At 47.9% G+C, this 24,524-nt stretch overlaps 1 protein-coding gene and 1 non-coding gene across 2 annotated transcripts in view; both read left to right on the top strand.

Annotated features, from left to right (window-relative positions):
* srp19 (signal recognition particle 19) overlaps nt 1–24,524 on the top strand; it is a 418,259-nt gene that overhangs the window by 337,148 nt on the left and 56,587 nt on the right. The window lies entirely within an intron of this gene.
* Nucleotides 6,050–6,247, top strand: LOC140430149 (U2 spliceosomal RNA). The gene has a single exon (XR_011949335.1). It is a non-coding gene; the product is annotated as a U2 spliceosomal RNA (small nuclear RNA).

Raw genomic sequence — 24,524 nt, forward strand, 5'->3', positions numbered from 1 at the left:
ATGGATGTGGAGAAGGCTTTTGATCGGGTGGAGTGGAATTACCTGTGGGAGGCGCTGGGAAGGTTTGGGAGGGCTTAATTGACTGGGTGCGGTTGCTCTATCAGGCACCAGTAGCGAGTGCGTACGAACCAGCTGAGGTTGGGGTATTTTAAACAACACCGAGGGACGAGGCAAAGGTGCCCCCTCTCCCCGTTACTGTTTGCTCGGGCCATAGAGCCATTGGCCATGTCGTTAAGAGCCTCTAGGAACTGGAAAGGGCTGGTCCGGGGTGGGGGGGGGGGGGGTGGAGCATCGGGTCTCGCTCTACACAGATGACCTGCTCTTGTACATTTCGGACCCGTTGGAGGGGATGGGGGAAGTAATGCGAATCTTGGGGGAATTTGGCAATTTTTCGGGGCATAAATTGAACATGGGGAAAAGCGAGGTGTTTGCGATCCAGGCAAGAGGACAGGAAAAAAGACTGTGAGAACTGCCGCTTAGAATGGTAGGGAAGAGCTTTCAATATCTGGGAATCCAGGTGGCCTGCGAATGGGAGGTACTGCACAAGTTAAACCTATCCCGGTTGGTAGAACAAATGGAAGGGGACTTTAAGAGATGGGACATGCTCCCGCTATCACTGGCGGGGAGGGTACAGACCGTGAAAATGACGGTCCTCCCAGATTTTTGTTCGTCTTTCAGTGCCTTCCCATCCCTAAGGTCTTTTTCAAGCAGCTGAATAAGATTATTTTGGGCTTTGTGTGGGCGAGTAAAACCCCGCGAGTGAAGAAAGTGTTGCTGGAGCGCAGTTGGGGAGGGTGGGATAGAACTGCCGAACTTCTGCAATTACTACTGGGCGGCTAATATAGCCATGATTAGGAAGTGGGGGAGGGGTCAGCATGGGAGCGGATGGATGCGGCGTCATGTAAAGACACCAGTTTGGGAGCACTGGTAATGGCACCTCTGCCGTTCTCGCCGGCCCGATACTCCACAAGTCCGGTGATAGTGGCGACTCTGAGGATCTGGGGGCAATGGAGGAGATATAAGAGAGTGGAGGGAGCATCGATTTGGACCCCGATTTATAATAACCACAGATTTGTACCGGGTAGGCTAGGTGGCGGTTTCCGGAGTTGGCAGAGGGCAGGAATTAGAAAGATGGGGGATCTATTTATAGATGGGAGCTTTCCCAGCTTGAATGTTTTGGAGGATAAATTTAAATTGCCAGCGGGGAATGGTTTTAGGTATTTGCAGGTGCGAGGCTTCCTGAGAAAACAGGTACTGGCCTTTCCGCTACTGCCGTCACGGGGGATACAGGATAGAGTAGTTTCCAGTACCTGGGTGGGAGAGGGGAAGATATTGAATATTTACCAGGAACTTTCAGAGGCTGAGGAAACCTCGGTTGAGGAGCTTACGGGCAAGTGGGAGGACGAGCTAGGAGGAGAGATAGAGGCGGGTCTATGGGCGGATGCCCAAAGCAGGGTTAATACCTCCTCATCATGCGCCAAGCTTAGCCTGATACAATTGAAGGTAGTCCACCGGGCACACATGCCAGTGGCTAGGATGAGTAAGTTCTTCAAGGTTGAGGATAGGTGCGCGGGAAGCCCATCAAATCATGTCCACATGTTTTGGGCATGCCTGAAGCTTAGAAGGTATTGGCAGGATTTTGCTAAGACAATGTCCACAGTACTAAAAACACGGGTGGTGCCGAGTCCGGAGGCAGCGACCTTTGGAGTGTCGGAAGATCCAGGAGTTCAGGGGGCAAAAGAGGCCGACGTCTTGGCCTTTGCCTCCCTGGTAGTCCAGAGACGGATCTTGTTAATGTGGAGAGATTCAAAGCCCCAGAGTGTAGAGACCTGGGTTAGTGACATGGCTGGGTTTCTCAGTCTCGAGAAATAAAGTTTGCCTTAAAGAGGGTCAATATTTGGAGTTCACTCGGAGGTGGCAGCCGTTCGTCGACTTTCTCTGGGAAAATTAAAATGTCAGCAGATGCAGTATTCGGGGGGGGGGGGGGGGGGGGGGGCGGATTGTTGTTGTATGGTTGAGGTGCGTGAAGATTGGGATGGGGGGGGGGAAATGTTTATTTTACCATGTTGATGTCATTGTTTATGTTACAGTTATAAAAAATTTCAAATACCTCAAAATATTATCTTTTTAAAAACATGAATAATGCCCATGAATTGTAGAACCCCTCCATCCTTCCCCTCAGTTCAAAGTTGACCTTTTCAAGCGTTAAGAATTCCAGCAGGTCCCCCGCCACGCCAGGGCACAGGGTGGAGAGGTTGATCTCCACCCTAACAGGATCCGCCTTCGGGCGATCAACGAGGTGAAGGCTACAACATCTGCCTCCGTGCCCGTTTCTAACCCCGGCTGGTCTGACGCCCCGAATATGGCCTCCCGAGGGCCCGGGTCCAGTTTCGCGTGCACCACTTTTGAGATTACCATAAACACCTCCTTCCAGTAATCCTCCAGCTTTGGACAGGACCAAAATATATGAAAGTGGTTTGCGCAACACCCCCCACAACGTTCACATATCTTCTACCCCCTCAAAGAGCCGGCTCACCCTTGCCCTTGTAAGGTGCGCTTTGCACACCACCTTCAGCTGTATCAGCCCCAACCTCGCACACGAGGTGGAGGCATTCACCTTCCGGGGCACCTCACACCAGAACCTCTCCTCCATACCCTCTCCCAACTCTTCCTCCCACTTTGCCTTGATCCCTTCTAGTAGTGCCTTCTCCTCCAAAATAGCCCGTAAACCGTCGATACTACCCCCTTCCCCAGTTCCCCTGTCGTCAGCACCTCTTCCAGCAATGTGGAAGACAGCTCTACTGGGAAGCTCTGTATCTCCTTTCTGGCAAAGTCTCGAACCTGCATGTATCTAAATATTTCCCCCTGCTCCAGCCCATACTTCACTCCCAGCTCCTTCAATCCCGCAAAACGAGCCCCAAGAAATATATCTTTTAGTGTTCAAATTCCTTTCTCCTCCCATCTCCAAAAATTTCCATCCCACTTCCCTGGCTCAAATCTATGGTTCCCCCGAATCGGCATTTCCCTTGACCCTGCCCCCAACCCGAATTGCTGTCGAAACTGCCTCCGAATTCTCAACGAAGCTATTACTACCGGACTCCCTGAGTATCTCCCCGGGGCCATCGGGAGCGGCGCTGTCGCTAGCGCCTTCAATCCCAACCCCCTACCCAAACTCTTCTCCATTCTGATCCATTGGGAGTCGAGCCCTCTGACCCAGCTCCGTACCTTCTCCACATTCGCCGCCCAGTAATAATACATCAGGTTCGGAAGGCCCAAACCCTCTGCCTGCCTTCCTCTCTGTAGTAGCACCTTTTTAATTCTGGCCACCTTCCCTCCCCTTATGAATGAGGTAATCATCCCTTCAATCTCTCTTTAAAAAAAAAAATGCCTTTGGCAGGAAAATCGGCATGCATTGAAAAATAAACAGGAATCGCGGCAGCACATTCATTTTAACCGCCTGTACACGACCCGCCAATGACAGAGGGAGACCATCCCACCTTGCCAGATCAGCTTTCACCCTCCCCACCAAACTAGAAATGTTATACCTATGGAGCCCCCCCCCCCCCACCCCCCTCAATCTCGGGCAACCTGCACCCCCAGGTATCTAAAGCGAGTCCCTGCCTTACGGAATGACAGCCCCCCCACCCCTGGCCGAGACACCAGAAAATATTCACTCTTGTCTAGATTTAATTTGTACCCTGAGAAAGACCCAAACAGCTGAAGCAGCTCCAGTATTCCCCTATTGACACACTTGGTTCCGACACGTATAACAAGTCATCGGCATATAAGGACATCCTATGCTCTATCTCCCTCCCACCCACCCCGCACTATCCCTTTCCATATCCCCGAACTTCTTAATGTGATGGCCAATGGCTCAATCACGAGTGCAAACAGCAGGAGGTATTAGGACATCCCTGCCTAGTCCACAGTGGAGAGGAAAGTGTTCTGAGCTGATGTTATTGTGTGGACGCTGGCCCTCGGCTCCTTATATAATAGCTTTACCCAATCCACAAATCTGGGTCCAGTTCCAAACCGCTCTAGAACTGCCATCAAGTACCCCCATTCTACCCGGTCAAACGCTTTCTCGGCGTCCAATGCCACAACCACCTCTGTTTCCTTCCCCTCCACCGGTACCATAACCACGTTCAGTACCTTCCTAATGTTCGAAAAGAGCTACCTCCCTCTCACAAACCCCGTCTGATCTTCATCTATCACCTTCGGGAGGCACTCCTCTAGCCTACCTGCCAGTACCTTCCCAATATCTTTGCGAAACATGATATTTCATAACTCAATGAAGATATATTCCCTTGAGAAAAAAAGACGATGGGAAAGGTTAGAGAATCTGTAGCGAACTAGGGAAGGTAAGGATGGGATAAAATTGAAAGAAAAAATATGCAGCGCTGCAAGATTAATAGTAGCCCAAGGGTTTGAGAAAATGATAGAAACCAGCAACGGACAACTAAAAAAAGAGAAATTTGAGTATGCGAGGGAACTATCAAGAAATAGAAAAACAGAGTTTTTACAAGCATTAAAAGGAAAAGAATAGCGAAAGTAAATGCTGGTCCCTTATAGGGTGAGACTGGGTATTAATGGGAAACAAGGAAATGCAGAAACATCAAACAAAATATTTTGTATGACTTCATAATAGAAGATAAAAAAGCATCCCAAGAATAGGAGAACGTTAAGGAGCAAAAGGAGAACTTAAAACAATCTCAATTACTTGAGGAAAGAGTCCGTGGGCAAATTAATGGGACCGAAGGCTGCCGAGACCCCTGGATCTAATGGTCCACATCCTAGAGTCTCAAAAGAAGTGGCACAGAGATAGTGATGCATTGGTTGTAATCTTCCAAAATTCCCTAATGTCTGAACGGTCCCAGCGGATTGGAGCTCTTCAAGAAAGGAGTGAGAAAGCAGGAAACTATAGGTCAGTTAGCCTAACATCTGTCATTTGAAAAAATGTTAGAATCCATTATTGAGATGGTAGGACATTTAGAAAATCATAGGGAAGCACGGTAGCACAGTGGTTAACACAGTTGCTTCACAGCTCCCGGGTCCCAGGTTCGATTCCCAGCTTGGGTCTCTGTCTGTGCAGAATCTGCACATTCTCCGTGTCTGCGTGGATTTTCTCCGGGTACTCCAGTTTTCTCCCACGTCCAAAGATGTGCAGGTTAGGTGGATTGGCCATGATAAATTGCCCTTGTGTCCAAAAAGGTTCGGTGGGGTTACTGGGTTAGGGGGGTAGGGTGGAAGCGTGGGCTTAAGTGGGGTGCTCTTTCCAAGAGCCAGTGCAGACTCGACGGGCCTAATAGCCTCCTGCACTGTAAATTCTATGATCTATCATAATACAATTGGGCAGAGTCAACATGGTTATGGGAAAGAGAAATTATGTCTATGTCAAATTTATTCAAGTTCTTTGAGGATATAACAAGCACAAGCTTTGTACTTGAATTTCCAAAAGGCAATTGATAAGGTGTCACATAAAAAGTTACTGCACAAAGTAAGAATTTGTGGTCTCGGGGTGATATATTAGCATGGATAGAGAATTGGCAGGAAACAGGATAAGTAAGTCATTTTCAGGTTGGCCAAATGCAACAATTGTGGTGCCACATGAATCACTGCTGGTCCTCAGCTATTTACAGTCTAAATCAGCAACATAGATTAAGGGACCAAGTGGATCGTGGCCAAATTTGCTGTTGATACAAAGTTAGATAGGAAAGTAAGTTGTGAGAGGAGGATCCAAAGAGTTTGCAAAGAGGAGACAAATATAGGAAGCTCTTAACATATACCGTTTGCCAAAAAGCAGAAGGCAAACTCCGTGAAGTCATTAAACTGATTTGGGAATCTGCAGAGATACTCTGGACATCTCAGAGCAGCAATCTACAGAAATTTGGGGAGGCAGTGGTGTCATGTTTTTGTCACTGGACTAATAATCCAGAGATCCAGGATCTGGGGACCTGATGGTGGAATTTGAATTCAATACAAATCTGGAATTAAAAGTCTAATGATGACCATGAAACCATTGTCGATTATATTAAAAACCCATCTGGTTATCGCTTCTCGGCCTTGTGGCTAAGATCATGTGTAGTATCTGCTCTGCCTTTTGGCTCAGATCTGGTATGTCTCTTGTGGGGACCATGAATTGGATTCAATTTGAATTTGAATTGGTTTTTGGAGCATGCATGGAGCTGGATTAGGGGTTCGCCCCTGACCACACTCTGAGCCCGAGCTTTGTAACTCAGAAAAAGTAATAAAAAAACATTGGTTCACTAATGATCTTTAGGGAAGAAAATCTCTCATCCTTACCTGGTCTGGCCTATATGGGACTCCAGCCCAACAGCAATGTGACTGACTCTTAAATGCCCTCAGGGATGGGCAATAAATGTTGGCCCACCCAAAACCATCCCATGAACAAATTTTTAAAAACATATTGATAGGTTACATGAGTGGGTAACAAATTGGCAGATGGAGTATAATATTGAAAAATGAGATCCACTTTGTCAGGAAAAATAGAAAAGCAGAATATTATATAAGTGGAGAGAGACTGCAGAATGGGCTGATCATGAGGTGAAAGGATTTTCTTATGAGAATAGGTTTAGTAAATTGGGATAATACTCATTGGAGTTCAGAAGAATGAGAGGTGATCATTTTGAAATGGGTCTGGACAGGGTAGATGCTCCCTTTGTGGGGGAGTCTCGAACCGCAAAATACAATTTAAAAATAGAGGGTCTCCCATTCAAGATGGAGATGAGGCGAGTTGTTCATCTTTGGAATTCTCTTCCACAAAGAGCACTGCAGGCTGGGTCATGAGATATATTCAAGGCTGAGTTGGGGCACATTTTTGATCTAGGAGGGAGTCTAGGGTTATGGGGAGCAGACAGGAAAGTGGTGTTAAGGACACACAATTAGATCAGCCATGATCTTACAGAAAGGAATAGAAGGTTTGATGGGCTGAGTAGCCTACTCATGCTCCCATTTCATTGTAATTAGTCCAATCAGGCGCTAATACAGGCACAGTCTTACTGGTCCCACCAAGGGAGCTTTAAAGGCAGTTCCAGAAGGAAGAATTGCTGCCTGCAGCCAATCTCTCCAGAGGTGAAATGAAATTGACCAAGGGGCATAGCCAACTAACTACTTAAGGGCCCACTTAGGGACAGATTGTGGACACTGCTGGGATCTTCCTGATGGTGGACAAGTCCCCTGCTGAGGCCAAAGTCCGGCAGGTGTCGGTGGCAGGCTGAGGGACCCATGGGGCTTCTGTTAGTTCCCCACGGCTCCTCCGTTGCACAAGGATCAGCAGACCATAAACCATCCTATGATGGGGTTTTCCCTTCAAAGTGCTGTGATCACAGTTTATTTTAAAAGAGTATAAATTATTTCAATTTCCATCCTAAAGCTGTAGCACCCATCTCCGCCAATGAGCCTGCAACTTCAGAAGGCCTGCAGCCTCATGAACCTGCCTGCCATCCTTAATTGGACAGTGGATGCAGTCAATTACGAGACTATCTCCTATAAGCTATGACCGGTGGGTCAGCAAGTATGGGGTAGGAACCCAGAAAATGGTCCTAACTTTTGAATATTTTTAAAGGGGATAAGATCCCGCTCTACAAGTTTGCAAAAACACTCATCACAAGCATATTCAAGGCAAGGTGTCAATAACTTGGCAGACAACTAGCCGACAAAAATATTATCATTACCTTTCAGCAACTGATCAAGAGTTTCCACACAATATAAAATGGCTAACTTTCCCACATTATAAACAATGATACCAGGTTAATACTTGAATGCTTTGTGTATCACAAGAGAAACATTAATTCATCAATTTCTTCCAAAGCCAATAAGACTATCATTACTCGTAAACTTCATGCATAAAAGAAGTTTGTGCTCAGCAAATGATCGCTTGAAAATTAATTGTTACACCAAATTAATATACTACCATCCAATGACAAAGTGCAACTTCAGAATGTGGGTTTTAATGTGTTCTAATAGTTCTGTGACACTGAGACACTAGAAAACTATGGTATAGGGAAGGGAAAATATTTACACTGCACTAAAATTGCTTTTCGTAACTCATGTAAAACTCAATCTAATATCTTGACATTGATCCAGTATGAGTAGCTGAAATTAGTGCCTCTTGATTTGCACATGTAAAGAGTTCTAATACTTTAGTTTCTGGTAAATGTAAAATGAGATGTTAATTCAGTAAAGGTTGGTCCACAGTCAGTATCATACCCAAGTGAGGTAGGCTTTCGGGGTTCTGAGGTATAAAACGCAATTTAAAGTATCTAAATTTTGAATTCTTGATTTACAACAATGGATCCTCAGTTGTGCCTGACCTAACGAGGTACGAATCAAGTAAACTTTATTAATCAAGATGTTATACATACTTAACAAAAGCAGCAAAGACAGCTAGAAAGGTTCTTGTCCCTCAAAGCCCGAGGATTCTGTGAATGCTGCCAGCACAGGCAACACCCTTCTGTCTCTGAAGTGACGATACGTTAAACATGTCTCAGAAGAATTATACTACAGAAGCCATGGTAAACTATCATCAAAAAAATCAGATTTTCCAAGTTTTACCTCTGATTCTGTTTCTTTTGCTTATTAGAAAATAGTTCAAACTCAGCCTATTTCATTGGCTTGGGGTGAGGGTCATCTGGTGTCACCTATTCTCTGCATTAGAGTCACGTAGACTGAAGATAAAAGCCCATCACTTACTGTCTGGGTCCCTGGAATTATATTCTCGTGACCAAATAATACATCCTTACAGATAGAGAGCAGTTGTACAAGCAATGTAGCATCCTCTTGTCAATAATACAACCTATCTTAAACAATTCATATCAACATCTTAAAGCATTCTCACAGAGTCATACAGCACAGAAACAGGCTCTTCGGCCCATCATATCCCTGCTGACCATCAAAATCAATCTACGTTAATCCCATTTACCAGCAGGTGGTTCATAGCCTACTATGCCTTGGAGATTTCAGATGCTTCTTAAATGTTTAGAGAGTACCTGCTCCACCACCCCACTAAGGCAACACTTTCCATATTTCCACCACCCTCTGGGTGAAAAAATATTTCCTCGGGTCCCCTCAAAACCACTTACTCCTCACCTTAAACCTATGCCCTCTGGCCTTAGACACCTCTACCATGGGAAAAAGATTCTTTATGATCTACCCTATTCTGTGCCTCTCGTCAGTTTGTATACCTCTATCAGATCCCCCCCCCCCCCCCCCCCGCCCAGCCTCCTCTGGTCCAGGGAAAACAAACCCAGCCTTTCCAGTCTCTCCTCATAGCTAAAACTTTCCACCCTAGGCAACATCCAGGTGAATCCTCCACATCCCCTTCAGTAATTAGGTCCTTCCACGTCTGCAAACAATATTCTATCTGTGGCCTATAAAGTTGCACCAAGACCTTTCTCTGCTCCTGCATTCTATGCCCCGGCTAATGAAGGCAAAGTTTCCGTATGCATTCTTCACCACCCGATCTACCTTGTTTAGCTCAGTGGGCTAAACAGCTGGTTTGTGATGCAGAACAAGGCCGGCAGCGTGGGTTCAATTCCCGTACCAGCTTACCCGAACAGCCGCCGGAATGTGGCGACCAGGGGCTTTTCACAATAACTTCATACTTGTGACAATAAGCGTCTATTATTATATTATTACCTGCGCTACCAGCTTCAGGGATCGATAGACTTGTAGACCAAGGTCCCTTTGTTCCTCACACTTATCAGGATTAAATTCCATCTGCCTTGCTCTGTCCAACTTGCCAGCTGATCAATATCAGTCTGTAGCCTAAGACTATCCTTCTCGCTATCAACAACACCCCCAGTTTTCATGTCATCTGGAAACTTACTAATTATACCTCCAAGTCGTTAATGTATATAACAAACAGCAAGTATCCCAGCACCGATCTAATATCTCATCCTCATTGATCTTGGTGTGCTCTAGAGCTTCACCACCCCAACTGAAATCTCCAGCTACCATGGGCTGAATTCTCTGCCATCAGGATTCTCCGTTTTGCAGGAAGCCCAGGGGTTTCCCAATGGCATGGATCTAAGACAATTAAGAGTAATAATCCCTACCATAATGTTGGGAAAACAAGTCTTTTTAAAATATGGGTGTTCTGTCCTACAGATTCTTTCCTAATATATTAAGACATTTAGTAAGCTGCGACCGATTAAAACATGTGACTCTTGTTTAAAGATGAAGTGCAATACTAAGTTCAAACATTTTTCTTATTTTTCAAAGTGAACAAAAGAAGCCCTCAATTTCACATAGTTTAATTAAATACAATTTCTGGAAACAAGACTTTTGGCTCCTTTAAGGCCATTTAGGTCATTACCAGTTTCTCACGTCCGGCTACCTTAACTGTTAATTGTCTCAATAGCAGAGATTCAAACTGAACTGTTTAAAAGGTGGTCAACATGAAATCCATAAATGTTACTTCAGACCAACATTGAGCCCTAAAAATGAGTAGTATTATCAAAATCTTTCAGTCAGCCGGTAACATCGTTGAGGGCTCATTCAAAGCCCACATCCTAAAAGTTTTTAACGTTTCCAGAAGGGGCCAGATTGTAGCAGCCATCTGAAACAGAACAGCTGAATGAAGACCATGTCTTGGACAAGTCATGAATGTGGGACGGGTTTAAGAAAAGTAAGTAAAAATGCTTTTTAAAGTTTATCGGTGAGGAGGCAGTATTAAGAACTTTGCAAGTTCAGTGGTTGTCACCTTTCTGGCACTGCAGGAGCATTAGAGCAGTGGCAAGACTGTTTGGACTGCACCTGTGCGCCAGGAAGAGTAAAATTGGAAATTGGTGCTGCACCTTCAGAAATCAATGCCATTGTAGTAGACGAGCATCAGTCTGCACAGGAAGGGCAGAGAGCTTGACATCAGGAGGCCAGAGGAGAGGTACATGAGATACAAAGGAGCAGAAGGCAGAAAGATAGGATCTATAGACCGGGGCGAATAAGCCTCTATATGATTGAGATCCAGTGACGAAGGAGACTGCTACTCTCTAGGCAGATGGTCCCAGACGACTGCGCCCTTATAAGTGGGGACCTCTACTGCATCTCACAGGTAGCTGCACACTGGTACATCACCCATGTGACAAATGCTCTCTTTACCAATGCTACTCAACACGTCAACATCGCAATTGATGAAATACAGAGGTCACTGGCTCTGGTGTCTGGTGCAGTCAGGTGGTGCCCTGCAATATCTTCCAGTCATTGCCCCTGCTACGTCAAGAGGTAGCCCCCTGTCACCCTCAAATAAGATGACCTCTCTCCTCTACTTCATGTGTACCAGTTCCCAATACTCTGACTCCCCTCTGCTATCTTGATCTCTGTGGTCAGGATATACCCAGGCATGGTGATGGAGAAGTCTGGGACATAGCCAATAAGGTTATGTGAGTATGAGTATGTTGAACTGTTGCTTGACAAGTCTGTGGGACAGCTTTCCTCTTTTGGCACAAGTTCCCAAATGTTAAAAAAAGACTTGGTAGGGTTTGCATTGACATTTCCAGTGCCCAGATCATTGTCAGTCCATCTGGTTTTATTCTTACTGTCGCAGTTTGATACAAATGAATGGCTTGTAGGCCATTTCAGAGAGGTAATAGTCAACCACTTTGCAGTGGGTTTGAAATAATGGGCTAGGATGGTAGATTTCCTTCCCTAATGGGCATTGATGAAGCAGATATCTTTTTACAAAAATCTGGTTATTCATGATCATGGGGTGGCACTGTGATTAGCACTGCTGCCTCACAATGCCAGGCATCCGGGTTCAATTTCGGCCTTGGGTGACTGTGTGGAGTTTGTATGTTCTCCCCATGTCTGCGTGGGTTTCCTCCCACAGTCGGAAGATGTGCACGTTAGATGAATTGGCCATGCTAAATGGCCCCTTAGTGTTCCAGGAATAGGGTGGGGGAGTAGGCCTAGGTTGAGATCTCTTTCAGAAGGCTGGTGCAGACTCAATGGGCTGAATGGTCGCCTCCTGCACTGTGTAGGGATTCTATGGATTTTCTGGATCATTGTTAATAACTGGCTTTTTAGTCCAGATGTATTAAATTCAGTTAAATGAAAGTCCCCCAGCTCCGTCTCCAGGGCATGACTCCAGGCCTCTGGATTACTGGTCCAGTAACATTACCATTATGCTGCCTGAGCCCCATACCATTCAGGAACCATTTCTTAAGTACAGAAATAAACTAACTATCATAAACAGCAAGAATAATTTACTGTCAGTACCATGGGTCTGTTGCATACTGTGTTAGGATTATGAAATTTATAAGATTGTTATATTTTAGGCCTGTGCCTTTAAATTTAAGGTAAAATGAAGGGGGGTTCCAATGACTGCCTGATAGTAAGCCTGGGCGGTTTAACTATTAGAAGTCAAAGAAGGGCTTAGATTGTTCTATTGATAAGTTGTGAGGAAACAATGGTGTGGAGACTGAGAAGTCCCCAAAATCTCAGACAAGAGTATGTTGGGTTGTAAACAGTTGTACTTTAGACTGTCCATTTAGTTTCATGGTGAAGGAGAGTTGGGCTCTCAAGCTAAGTTAATTAACATTCCTACATAGTTACAAGGCTCAGACCCAGGATTTTTGTGGAGTCAGAAGGATTCCAGTGTTATTAAAAAATTTCAGGTCGGCCCAATTCCAAGATTCCAGTGCCCTTCACCCCAAATTTCTGCTAGCGCAGGATAAAAATGAAGGTAGCAAGCCCACACTCTGCACTCCTAATCTGGCCAGTGCCATTGCAGGAGTATATATCTCCTATGCCCCTGCAAATTTTGTGCGTTTGGGCTAGTTTCTCCAAGTCTCATGGATCTAAGAAGATTTGTGAACCCTAGTCTGCATTTTGGGACCTTTTGAAAGGTAACTTGAAAAGGTCTTCCCCATGACCCATGTCAATTCATGCCTCCCATCCTCACTTCAATTACCCCTGATAGCCTCATGCCAAATCAATGCCAACTCTGGTCCCTCACCCCTAATGGCCCTTTGTGATGTCCATGCCCATTCACCCAGTGTACACTGCACAGAACCAATGACCCCTTTACTAAAATGGCACGTGTGAAACTGCTTAGAAAAAACATCCATTCATATTTCTTTGAACAAATCTGGTTTTCCTACATCTCTATAGAAGTGTAATTCAAACTGACCATTAAAGTATCAATAAGAGAAGTTTCAAGTACTTTAACTCTTAATTATGTGCAAATAAACATTGAGACATTGACAAATGAAATCGCAGAAAAATAACATTAGTTATATGGAGAAATGTGAAGAAACTGTTTCCTGTTGTAGAAATATATGTAATTGAACCAGGTTCAAGGTGGTTGGCAAAAATGCCAGAGGCAATATGAAGAGACATATTTTATACTTTGAGTTGTTGTGATCTGGAATTGTTATGGGCCAGAGCTTAGAAACTCCAAAGTATATTATGAAGTCCACCTGACCTACAACCTTTATGTTGAATTTGGCTAGGATGAGCACAAGAGCCTTCCCTTCAGGTGTGATTCATCAGTCTTCTTAGACACTTTAATCAAAACAAGCTTTATTCTCAGAACTTAGTTAACATATATATATATATATATATATATATAAACATACAGCAAGACTTTTTATCAATTACAAACATAAAGACACCACACAGCTACAGTAATCTATGTATAACACTTAAAGAATTCCCCCTTAACTGTTCCAATACCAAAATAAAATCCACTGAACCAAAAACCCCTATTCAAGGGCATGGTACAGCGAGACTTCCGGTTGCGGCAAGGATGAGCTAGCCGCACGTTTCGGCGGCTCCAGCTCCGACGGACCTTCGGGCTCTTTTAAGAGCCCCAACGGGGACTTTGCCGGCCGAAAAACCCGGTGGGAGGTGTGTGGGAAGGGAGTCCCCCCCCCCGAACGACGGAGGAAAAACCGGCGGCGGCGGCTGCAGCCCGAAGAATCTGCAACCAGAAGGTCAGAGGGAGTGGAACAAAATGGCGGCGGAGGGATCGCAGGTGACATGGGGGCCTGAGCAGGACGCGGTGGTGAGACGGTGCGTGGATCTGCTGAAGAAGGAGGTAATGACCCCGATGTTACAGGCAATTGAGGGGCTTAAGGAGACTTTAAAGACCCAGGAGACTGAGCTTTGCGTGATGGAGCAGAAGGTATCGGGTATTGAGGACGAGGTCCTGGGCCTGGCGGTTAAGACTCCGACGCACGAGGCACTTCATAAAAAGTGTGCTGACAGGATTGAGGCCCTTGAAAATGGAGCGCGAAGGAAGAACCTTAGGATACTAGGTCTCCCTGAGGGTGTGGAAGGAGTGGACTGTGGAGCGTACGCAAGTAAGATGCTGAGCTCACTGATGGGTGCTGAGGCCCCTGCGGGCCCCATGGAGGTGGAATGGGCAAATCGGATCCCGGCGAGAAGACCAAAAGCGGGAGAACCACCGAGGGCGATAATCGTGCGATTCTACCGCCTTAAGGACAGAGAAGAGGTCCTGAGATGGGCTAAAAAGGTGCGGAGTAGCAGATGGGAGAATGCTGTGGTAAGGATATACCAGGACTGGAGTGCGGAGGTGGCGAGAAGGAGGGCGAGCTTTAACCGAGCCAAAGAGGTTTTGCACAAAAGGAAGGTGAAGTTTGGGATGCTGCAGCCGGCAAGACTATGGGTCACGTATCAGGAGAGACACTATTATTTTGAGACGGCGGAGGAAGCATGGTCCTTCATCAATGAAGAGAAACTGGACCGGAACTGAGGAACTGATGCTGCAGGGAATTGTTATTGTTATTGTTTTTGTTAATGTTATGGTGAAAGTGAATCGAGAAGTAAACAGGGAAGGGGGGGGACACTGGGGAAATGTGGGCGCCGGTGAGGGGGGAAAGGCGGGACATAGTCGAAGAATAGGGGAGGGGGAGGGGAAAGGGAGCTGCGCCATAAGAGGCGGGTTAGGTAAAGGGATGTTCCCGCGCCAGAAAGAATAAGGCGGGAAAACAGGCGCAATGCGGATGGGAGTTCCCTCACACCGGGGGGGCCGAGGAGTGAGCAGGAGTAGCCGGGGTCAGTTGAAGTCAGCTGACTTACGGAAGTGATATGGGGGAGCAATCAAGCTATATAGGGATCTAGCGGGGGGGGGGGGGGACAACAGGGTTGCTGCTGCGGAAATCCAAAAGGAAATGGCTAAAGAGTGGGTGGGCGGGGGCGGAGTGCGACGCTGGGGGACCGAGCGGGAGCGCGAAGGCGGGATATGGGACTGGCCTAGAGAAGGTAATGGCTAGTCGACACGGGAGGGGGGCAGGTAGCCCCCCAGTGAGGCTGATCACGTGGAACGTGAGAGGCCTGAATGGACCGATAAAAAGGGCCCGAGCGCTCGCGCATTTGAAAGGACTAAGGGCAGACGTGGCTATGCTCCAAGAGACGCACCTAAAGGTGGCGGACCAAGTTAGGCTAAGGAAAGGATGGGTGGGACAGGTGTTCCACTCAGGACTGGACGCAAAGAACAGAGGGGTGGCCATTTTGGTGGGGAAACGGGTAGCATTTGAAGCAAAGAACATCGTAGCAGACAGTGGAGGTAGATATGTAATGGTGAGTGGTAGGCTGGAGGGAATGGAGGTCGTGTTGGTTAATGTGTATGCCCCAAATTGGGACGATGCGGGGTTCATGAGACGGATGCTGGGGCGTATTCCGGACCTGGAGGCAGGAAATTTGATTTTAGGAGGGGACTTCAACACGGTGCTGGACCCGGGGCTAGATAGATCCAGCTCAAGGACCGGAAGAAGGCCGGCAGCGGCCAAGGTACTTAAGGGGTTTATGGACCAAATGGGGGGAGTGGATCCATGGCGATTTCTTAGACCCAGGGCTAGGGAGTATTCCTTCTTCTCCCATGTCCATAAAGTGTACTCCCGGATAGATTTTTTTGTTTTAGGAAGGTCGTTGATCTCTTGAGTGGAAGAAGCTGAATACTCAGCCATAGCGGTTTCGGACCATGCCCCACATTGGGTAGACCTGGAAGTAGGAGAGGACAGGGAGCAGAGAACACTCTGGCGATTAGATGTGGGACTGATGGCGGTGAGGGAGTGTGTGCAAGAGTGAGGGGGTGTATTGAGAGATACCTGGAGGTCAATGACGACGGCGAGGTCCCTGTGGGAGTGGTATGGGAAGCACTAAAAGTGGTGGACAGAGGAGAGCTGATTTCTATTGGGGCCTACAAAAGGAAAACAGAGGCCAAGGAAAGGGTTAGACTACTGGGGGAGATTTTAATGGTGGACAGGGAATTTGCAGAGACCCCGGAGGAGGAGCTGTACAGGGAGAGGAGACGACTCCAGACCGAGTTTGACCTTCTGACCACCAGAAAGGCGGAGGTACTGTGGAGGAAGGCACAGGGGAGGAGGTATGAATATGGGGAAAAGGCTAGTCGCCTGTTGGCGCACCAACTGCGAAAGAGGGCAGCAGCGAGGGAGATAAGAGGAATTAGGGATGAAAGGGGAGACACTGAGTGAAGGGCAGGAAAGATAAACGAGGTGTTTAAGACCTTTTATGAGGAACTGTATAGGTCTCAGCCCCCAGAGGGAGAGGAGGGGATGCGGCAGTTCCTGGACCAATTGAGGTTCCCGAAAGTGGAGGAGCAGGAGGTGGAAGGCCTGGGGGCACCGATTGAGGTGGATGAGGTTATTAAGGGACTGGGAAACATGCAAGCAGGGAAGGCCCCGGGGCCGGACGGGTTCCCGGTGGAATACTACAGAAAATATGTGGACTTGTTGGCCCCGTTGTTGGCGAGGACGTTCAATGAGGCCAGGGAAGGGGGGACTCTACCCCCGACGATGTCGGAGGCGACGATATCGCTAATTTTGAAGAGGGACAAAGATCCGTTGCAGTGCGGGTCCTATAGACCTATTTCACTATTGAACGTGGATGCCAAATTGCTGGCAAAGGTGCTGGCATCGAGGATAGAGGACTGTGTCCCGGGGGTGGTGCACGAAGACCAGACTGGGTTCGTAAAAGGGAGACAACTGAATGTTAACGTGCGACGACTATTAGGGGTGATAATGATGCCCTCAGTGGAGGGGGAGGCAGAGATAGTGGCGGCAATGGACGCATTGAACGCATTTAATAGGGTGGAGTGGGAGTATTTATGGGAAGTGTTAAGGAGGTTTGGGTTTGGGAACGGGTTTATTCGCTGGGTTAGGCTACTTTATGGGGCACCAACGGCAAGCGTAGTTACAGGTCGACATAGATCGGAGTATTTCCGATTATATAGGGGAACAAGACAGGGATGCCGGCTGTCTCCATTGTTGTTTGCATTGGCAATCGAACCTCTGGCCATGGCGTTGAGAGACTCCAGGAAATGGAGAGGGGTGACTAGAGGGGGAGAAGAACACCTCGTCTCGTTATACGCGGATGACCTATTGTTATACGTGTCGGACCCAGCGGCGGGGTTGATAGAGGTTATGCAAATTCTGAGGAGGTTCGGGGAATTTTCGGGGTATAGGTTAAACATGGGGAAGAGTGAATTATTTGTGATACATCCAGGGGACCAGAGTAGAGAGATAGAAGGCTTACCGCTGAGGAAAGTGGAAAGAAACTTCCGATACCTGGGGATTCAGATCGCTAGGAGCTGGGGAACCTTGCACAGACTTAATCTGACACGGCTGGTGGAACAAGTGGAGGAGGACTTTAAGAGGTGGGACATGCAGCCTTTATCGCTGGCGGGCAGGGTGCAAGCAATTAAGATGATGGTCCTCCCGAGGTTCTTATTTGTATTCCAATGTCTCCCTATTTTAATCACCAGGACCTTTTTTAATAAAATAGACAGGAGCATTACGAGCTTTGTGTGGGCAGGGAAAGTTCCGAGAGTAAGGAGAGGGTTCCTTCAGCGCAGTAGGAACAGAGGAGGACTGGCACTACCGAACTTGGGAGATTATTATTGGGCAGCCAATGTGGCAATGATACGTAGATGGATGATGGTGGGTGAGGGAGCGGCGTGGAAAAGACTGGAGAGAAAGTCCTGTAAAGGGACGAGTCTAGAGGCGCTGGTGACGGCACCGCTACCGCTCTCACCTAAAAAGTACACCACGGACCCGGTGGTGGCGGCAACACTGAACATATGGGGACAGTGGAGGCAACAGAGAGGGGTGCGGGGAGCCCTGGTGGGATCCCCTATCAGGAACAACCATAGGTTCGCCCCAGGAAGAATGGATGGAGGATTTCAGAGTTGGTACCAGTTGGGAATTAGGAAGGTGGGAGATTTATTCATAGATGGGACTTTTGCGAGTTTGGGAGCATTGGAGGAAAAGTATAAGTTACCCCGGGGAAATTTCTTGAGATATATGCAGGTGAGGGCGTTTACTAGACAACAGGTGAGGGAATTTCCGCGGCTCCCGACACAGGGGATACAGGACAGGGTGCTTTCAGGGGTGTGAGTCGGAGAGGACAAGGTGTCAGAGATTTACAGAGAGATGAGGGAAGAGGGGGAGGAGTCGGTGGGCGAACTAAAAGGAACGTGGGAAGAAGAATTAGGGGAGGAGATAGAGGAGGGTATGTGGGCTGATGCCCTAAGCAGGGTAAACTCCTCTTCCTCATGCGCCAGGCTTAGCCTGATTCAATTTAAGGTGCTACATAGAGCACACATAACGGGGGCAAGATTGAGCAGGTTTTTTGGAGTGGAGAACAGATGTGGGAGGTGTGGCGGGAGCCCGGCAAACCACGCACATATGTTTTGGGCGTGCCCGGCACTGGACGGATTTTGGAAGGGAGTGACGGGAGTGATCTCGCAGGTGGTGAATGCCCGGGTCAAACCTAGCTGGGGGTTAGCTATATTTGGAGTTGCGGAAGAGCCGGGAGTGCAGGAGGCGAAAGAGGCCGATGTCGTGGCCTTTGCGTCCCTCGTAGCCTGGCGCAGGATCCTACTCATGTGGAAGGAGGCGAAACCCCCCGGACTGGAGGCCTGGGTAAATGATATGGCGGGGTTTATTAAACTGGAGCAGATAAAGTTTGCCCTGAGAGGATCGGCTCAAGGGTTCACCAGGCGGTGGCAGCCATTTCTCGACTACCTAGGGGAATGTTAGAGGGAAGACAGGTGACCAGCAGTAGCAACCCAGGGGGAGGGGGGGAGGAGGTTTAGTTGAATATAGGTCAATTGAGAATGAGGTTTTGTTATTTGTGTATTATTATTATTATTGTTAAATAGTTAAAAATTTCTGTTTTGTTATTGTTCTCGTTTCGTTTGTTTTCTAAGCGGGAAAAATGTTGTTCAGGGAAAAAAAAATTCAATAAAATATATATATTTTTTAAAAAGGGCATGGTACAGCAATCTGCACTCTCTTTTTGTAAAAAAAAAACATTTTATTAAGGCATTTATGATTTTATAACTATAAACAATACAAACACAAATGCACACATAGTTTAGTGTGTAACACATCCCCCCCCCCCCCACCCCCCATCTCCCCTTGTTCCCGCCTACTCTAAACACAAAATAACCTAACTCACCCTACACCCTAACCGCCCCTCCCCCTCTTATTGAATCTGCTGACAGTTTAGCTTTCTCAGAGGAAGTCGATAAACGGCTTCCACTTCCGGATGAACCCTAACGTTGATCCTCTCAGGGCAAACTTAATTTTCTCAAGTCTGCGAAGCCCAGCCATGTCACTAACCCAAATCCCTGATTTTGGGGGCTTTGAGTCCCTCCACGCTAATAAGATCTGTTTCCGGGCTACCAAGGAGGCAAAGGCCGAAACATCAGCCTCTCTCGCCCCCTGGACTCCCGGATCTTCCGACACTCCAAAAATCGCCACCTCTGGACTTGGCACCACCCTTGTTTTTAGTACCGTGGACATGACATCCGCAAATCCCTGCCAGTATCCCCTAAGCTTTGACATGTCCAAAACACATGGACATGGTTTGCTGGCCCTCCCGCACACCTCACACACTTGTCCTCGATCCCAAAAAATCTGCTCATCCGGGCCACCGTCATTTGTGCCCGGTGAATCACCTTGAATTGTATCAGGCTGAGCCTGGCACATGATGAGGACGTGTTGATTCTGCTCAGAGCATCCACCCACAGACCCGCCTCTCCCTCCCCTCCCAGCTCATCTTCCCATTTACCCTTTAGCTCACCTACCTGATGCTCCATGAGGTCTTTATAGATATCCAATACCTTCCCCTCCCCCCACCCCCGTTTTAGAAACTATCTTGTCCTGTATCTCCTGTGGCGGTAGAAGCAGAAAAGTCGCAACCTGCCTTCGCACAAAATCCCTTATCTGCTGATATTGAAACCCATTCACACCCAGCAATTCAAACTCCTCCTCCAAATCCTCTAAACAAGGAAAGCTCCCATCAATAAACAGATCCCCCAGACTCTCAATCCCTGCTCTCTGCCACCTCCGAAACCCCCCCAACTAGCCTCCTCAGGACAAACCGGTGATTACCACAAATTGGAGCCCATACCGATGCTCCCTCCACTCCCACATGTTTTTGCCACTGCCCCCAGACTCTCAGGGCCGCCACCACCACCGGGCTTCTGGAATAACGGGCCGGCGAGAACAGCAGAAGAGCTGTGACCGATGCTCCCAAACTTGTGCCCTTACATGATGCCGCCTCTACTTGCTCCCACAGCCCCCACCACCTCCCCCGACTACCCACTTCCTGATCATGGCTATATTTGCCGCCCAGTAATAATTACTAAAGTTTGGCAGCGCAGCCCACCCTCCCCCTCTTGGCTTCGCTCCAGCAGCACTTTCTTTACTCACGGGGTTTTACCCGCCCACACAAAACCAGAGATCGCCCTATTCACCCGCTTAAAATAGGCCTTTGGTTTGAAAATAGGGGGGCACTGTAAAACAAACAGAAACCTCGGGAGTACCGTCATTCCTACGGTTTGTACCCTCCCCGCCAATGCCAGCAGGAGCATGGCACTCTGTATTCTCACTTGAATGAGACTGGCTTTCGCTGAGATTCTGATCCCGTCTCACCAGCAGATTTAACTCCTTCTGGAAGGCAAACTGTGGGCTAGATTCTCCAATCGCCGATGCCGAAATCGCATTCGGCAATCTGCCGGAGAATCTACGTTTAAGCCCGAATCGAGGGTGCCCTTTTTGCGATGCTCTGCCCCCTCAAAAACGGCGTACTTTGACGGCCCCAGGACGGCACTTGAAGCCCTCCCACAATGCTCCACCCCCGATGTGCCAAGTCCCCAACAGCGTCGCTCGCACATGCTCACACCGTTCTAGATACTTCCGTGGCAGCTGCAGACTGAGTCCAGCATTGCCACTGTCGGGCGAGGAAGCCGTTCCGCTGGCAGGGGGACTCAGGCGAGGACTGTTGGGGTGTGGTCTGAGGGTGGCGAGGCTGGTTACAGGGGAGCAGGTTTTGGCAGGCCGGGTCCACACGCGGCCGGCGCCATGTATCCACAGGTAAACCCGGGGGCATTACGCTGCGCGGCTGCTACCCCACCCCCACCGGGCGGAGGATCAGTGCGGGGGCAGCACCAGACGGATCCTGCAGACGTAGCCGCAGGATCGGAGAATCCAGCCCTATATATTTTTAATTTTCAAAGCAGGTCGCTATAATCAATGTTTTTTTTACAGGAACAACTATTTAAAATGAAAATATGGAAGGACAGGAAAAAACGCTTCTTTCCTAAGTCCACAGCGGTCAAACTGAAAATGAAACAAAAAAAACTCTCAGCTTCAGCTCAGCTCCACCCACAAAATAACATCACTGAGGCCTTGTGATAAGACAAAAACCTTTATTAAAGGGACACTCCCATGACCGAATTCAACACCTGAAATGATTGTCGAGGAGGTTCAACAACAAATTTCAAAAGGGAATTGGATAAACAGTTAAAGGGCAAACATTGGGACTTCCGGTGGCGGCTATGAAGGAGTAAGCCGCACATTTGGTGGCTCCCCCTCTGGTCGGACTTTTGGACCTTTCACCCGGACTTTTTTTCGGCTTTAAACGGTAAATTCGAAGGCTGAGGCAATTGGGCCCCGTTTCCACGTATCGGTGTCTGGAGAAAAGAACCAGAAGTGCACGAAAAGGCAGGAATAGGAAGATAGTTGTCCTTGATCGGACCTACCCTCACTCTAGTTATTCTCATATTTCTCACATATGTGTAAAAGGCCTTGGGGTTTTCCTTGATCCTACCTGCCAAAGATTGTTCATGCCCTCTCTTAGCTCTCCTAATCCCTTTCTTCAGTTCCCTCCTGGCTATCTTGTATCCCTCCAGCGCCCTGTCTGAACCTTGTGTCCTCAGCCTTACATAAGTCTCCTTTTTCCTCCTAACAAGACATTCAACCTCTCTTGTCAACCATGGTTCCCTCACTCGACCATCTCTTCCCTGCCTGACAGGGACATACATATCAAGGACACGTAGTACCTGTTCCTTGAACAAGTTCCACATTTCACTTGTGTCCTTCCCTGACAGCCTATGTTCCCAACTTATGCACTTCAATTCTTGTCTGACAACATCGTATTTCCCCTTCCCCCAATTGTAAACCTTGCCCTGTTGCACGCACCTATCCCTCTCCATTACTAAAGTGAAAATCACAGAATTGTGGTCACTATCTCCAAAATGCTCCCCCACTACAAATCTATCACTTGCCCTGGTTGATTACCAAGTACTAAATCCAAAATTGCCCCTCCTCTGGTCGGACAATCTACATACTGTGTTAGAAAAGCTTCCTGGACACACTGCACAAACACCACCCCATCCAAACTATTTGATCTAAAGAGTTTCCACTCAATGTTTGGGAAGTTAAAGTCACCCATGACTACTACCCTGTGACTTCTGCACCTTTCCAAAATCTGTTTCCCAATCTGTTCCTCCACATCTCTGCTACTATTGGGGGGCCTATAGAAAACTCCTAACAAGGTGACTGCTCCTTTCCTATTTCTGACTTCAACCCATACTGCCTCAGTCGGCTGATACTCCTCGAACTACCTTTCTGCAGCTGTTATACTATCTCTAATTAACAATGCCCCCCCCCCCCCCCACCTCTTTTACCACCCTCCCTAATCTTATTGAAACATCTATAACCAGGGACCTCCAACAACTATTTCTGCCCCTCTTCTATCCAAGTTTCCGTGATGGCCACCACATCGTAGTCCCAAGTACCGATCCATGCCTTAAGTTCACCCACCTTATTCATGATGCTTCTTGCATTGAAGCATACACACTTCAACCCATCTCCGTGCCTGCAAGTACTCTCCTTTGTCAGTGTTCCCTTCCCCACTGCCTCATTACACGCTTTGGTGTCCTGAATATCGGCTACTTAGTTGCTGGACTACAAATCCGGTTCCCATTCCCCTGCCAAATTAGTTAAAACCCTCCTGAAGAGTACTGGAAAACCTCCCTCCCAGGATATTGGTGCCCCTCTGGTTCAGATGCAACCCGTCCTGCTTGTACAGGTCCCACCTTCCCCAGAATGCGCTCCAATTATCCAAATACCTGAAGCCCTCCCTCCTACACCATTCCTGCAGCCACGTGTTCAGCTGCACTCTCTCCCTATTCCTAGCCTCGCTATCACGTGGCACCGGCAACAAACCAGAGATGACAACTCTGTCTGTCCTGGCTTTTAACTTCCAGCCTAACTCCCTAAACTCATTTATTACCTCCACACTCCTTGTCCTACCTACTTTGTTGGTACCAATGTCCACCACGCCTTATGGCTGCTCCCCCTCCCCCTTAAGGATCCTGAAGACACGATCCGAGACATCCCTGGTCCTGGCACCCGGGAGGCAACATACCTTCCGGGAGTCTCGCTCGCGACCACAGAATCTCCTATCTATTCCCCTAACCATTGAATCTCCTACAACTATTGCTTTTCTATTCTCCCCCTTCCCTTCTGAGCCCCAGAGCCAGACTCAGTGCCAGAGACCTGGCCGCTAGGGCCTTCCCCCGTTAGGTCATCCCCCCCCAACAGCATCCAAAACAGTATACTTGTTTTGAAGGGGAACGGCCACGAGCGATCCCTGCACTGTCAGCCTGTTTGTTTTTTTCCCCCTGACTGTTACCCAGCTATTCTTGTCCTGTACCTTGGGTATGGTTACCTCCCTGTAACTCTTCTCTATCACCCCCTCTGCCTCCCGGATGATCCGAAGTTCATCCAGCTTCAGCTCCAGTTCCCTAACACGGTCTTTGAGGAGCTGGAGTTGGGTGCACTTCCCGCAGGTATAGTCAGCGGGGACACCGGTGGTATCCCTCACCACCCACATCCTACAGGAGGAGCATGCAACTGGCCTAGCCTCCATCCCCTCTTACCTTACAGAATATAGTTGCCCTGTGGACCAACTGGATCTCCGCCCTCCGACTCTGCTCCCAGTCAGCTGCACTCTCTGTAAACTCCTGGCTCTCTTCTCACTCTTTACGGAAATGTAGGAAACAAAATGAAAGGAGCACCTTACTCCCTCCTCCCCTAACTCCCTCAGTCACCAAACTCTCACTCTCGCACTCAAATGTACCAAATTCAGCACTCCCTCAGTCACCAAACTCTCACTATAAGCACTCAAATGCACCAAATTCAGCACTCCCTCAGTCACCAAACTCTCAC

This window comes from Scyliorhinus torazame, chromosome 9 (assembly GCF_047496885.1).
Source record: "Scyliorhinus torazame isolate Kashiwa2021f chromosome 9, sScyTor2.1, whole genome shotgun sequence".
NCBI classification, from domain to species: domain Eukaryota; kingdom Metazoa; phylum Chordata; class Chondrichthyes; order Carcharhiniformes; family Scyliorhinidae; genus Scyliorhinus; species Scyliorhinus torazame.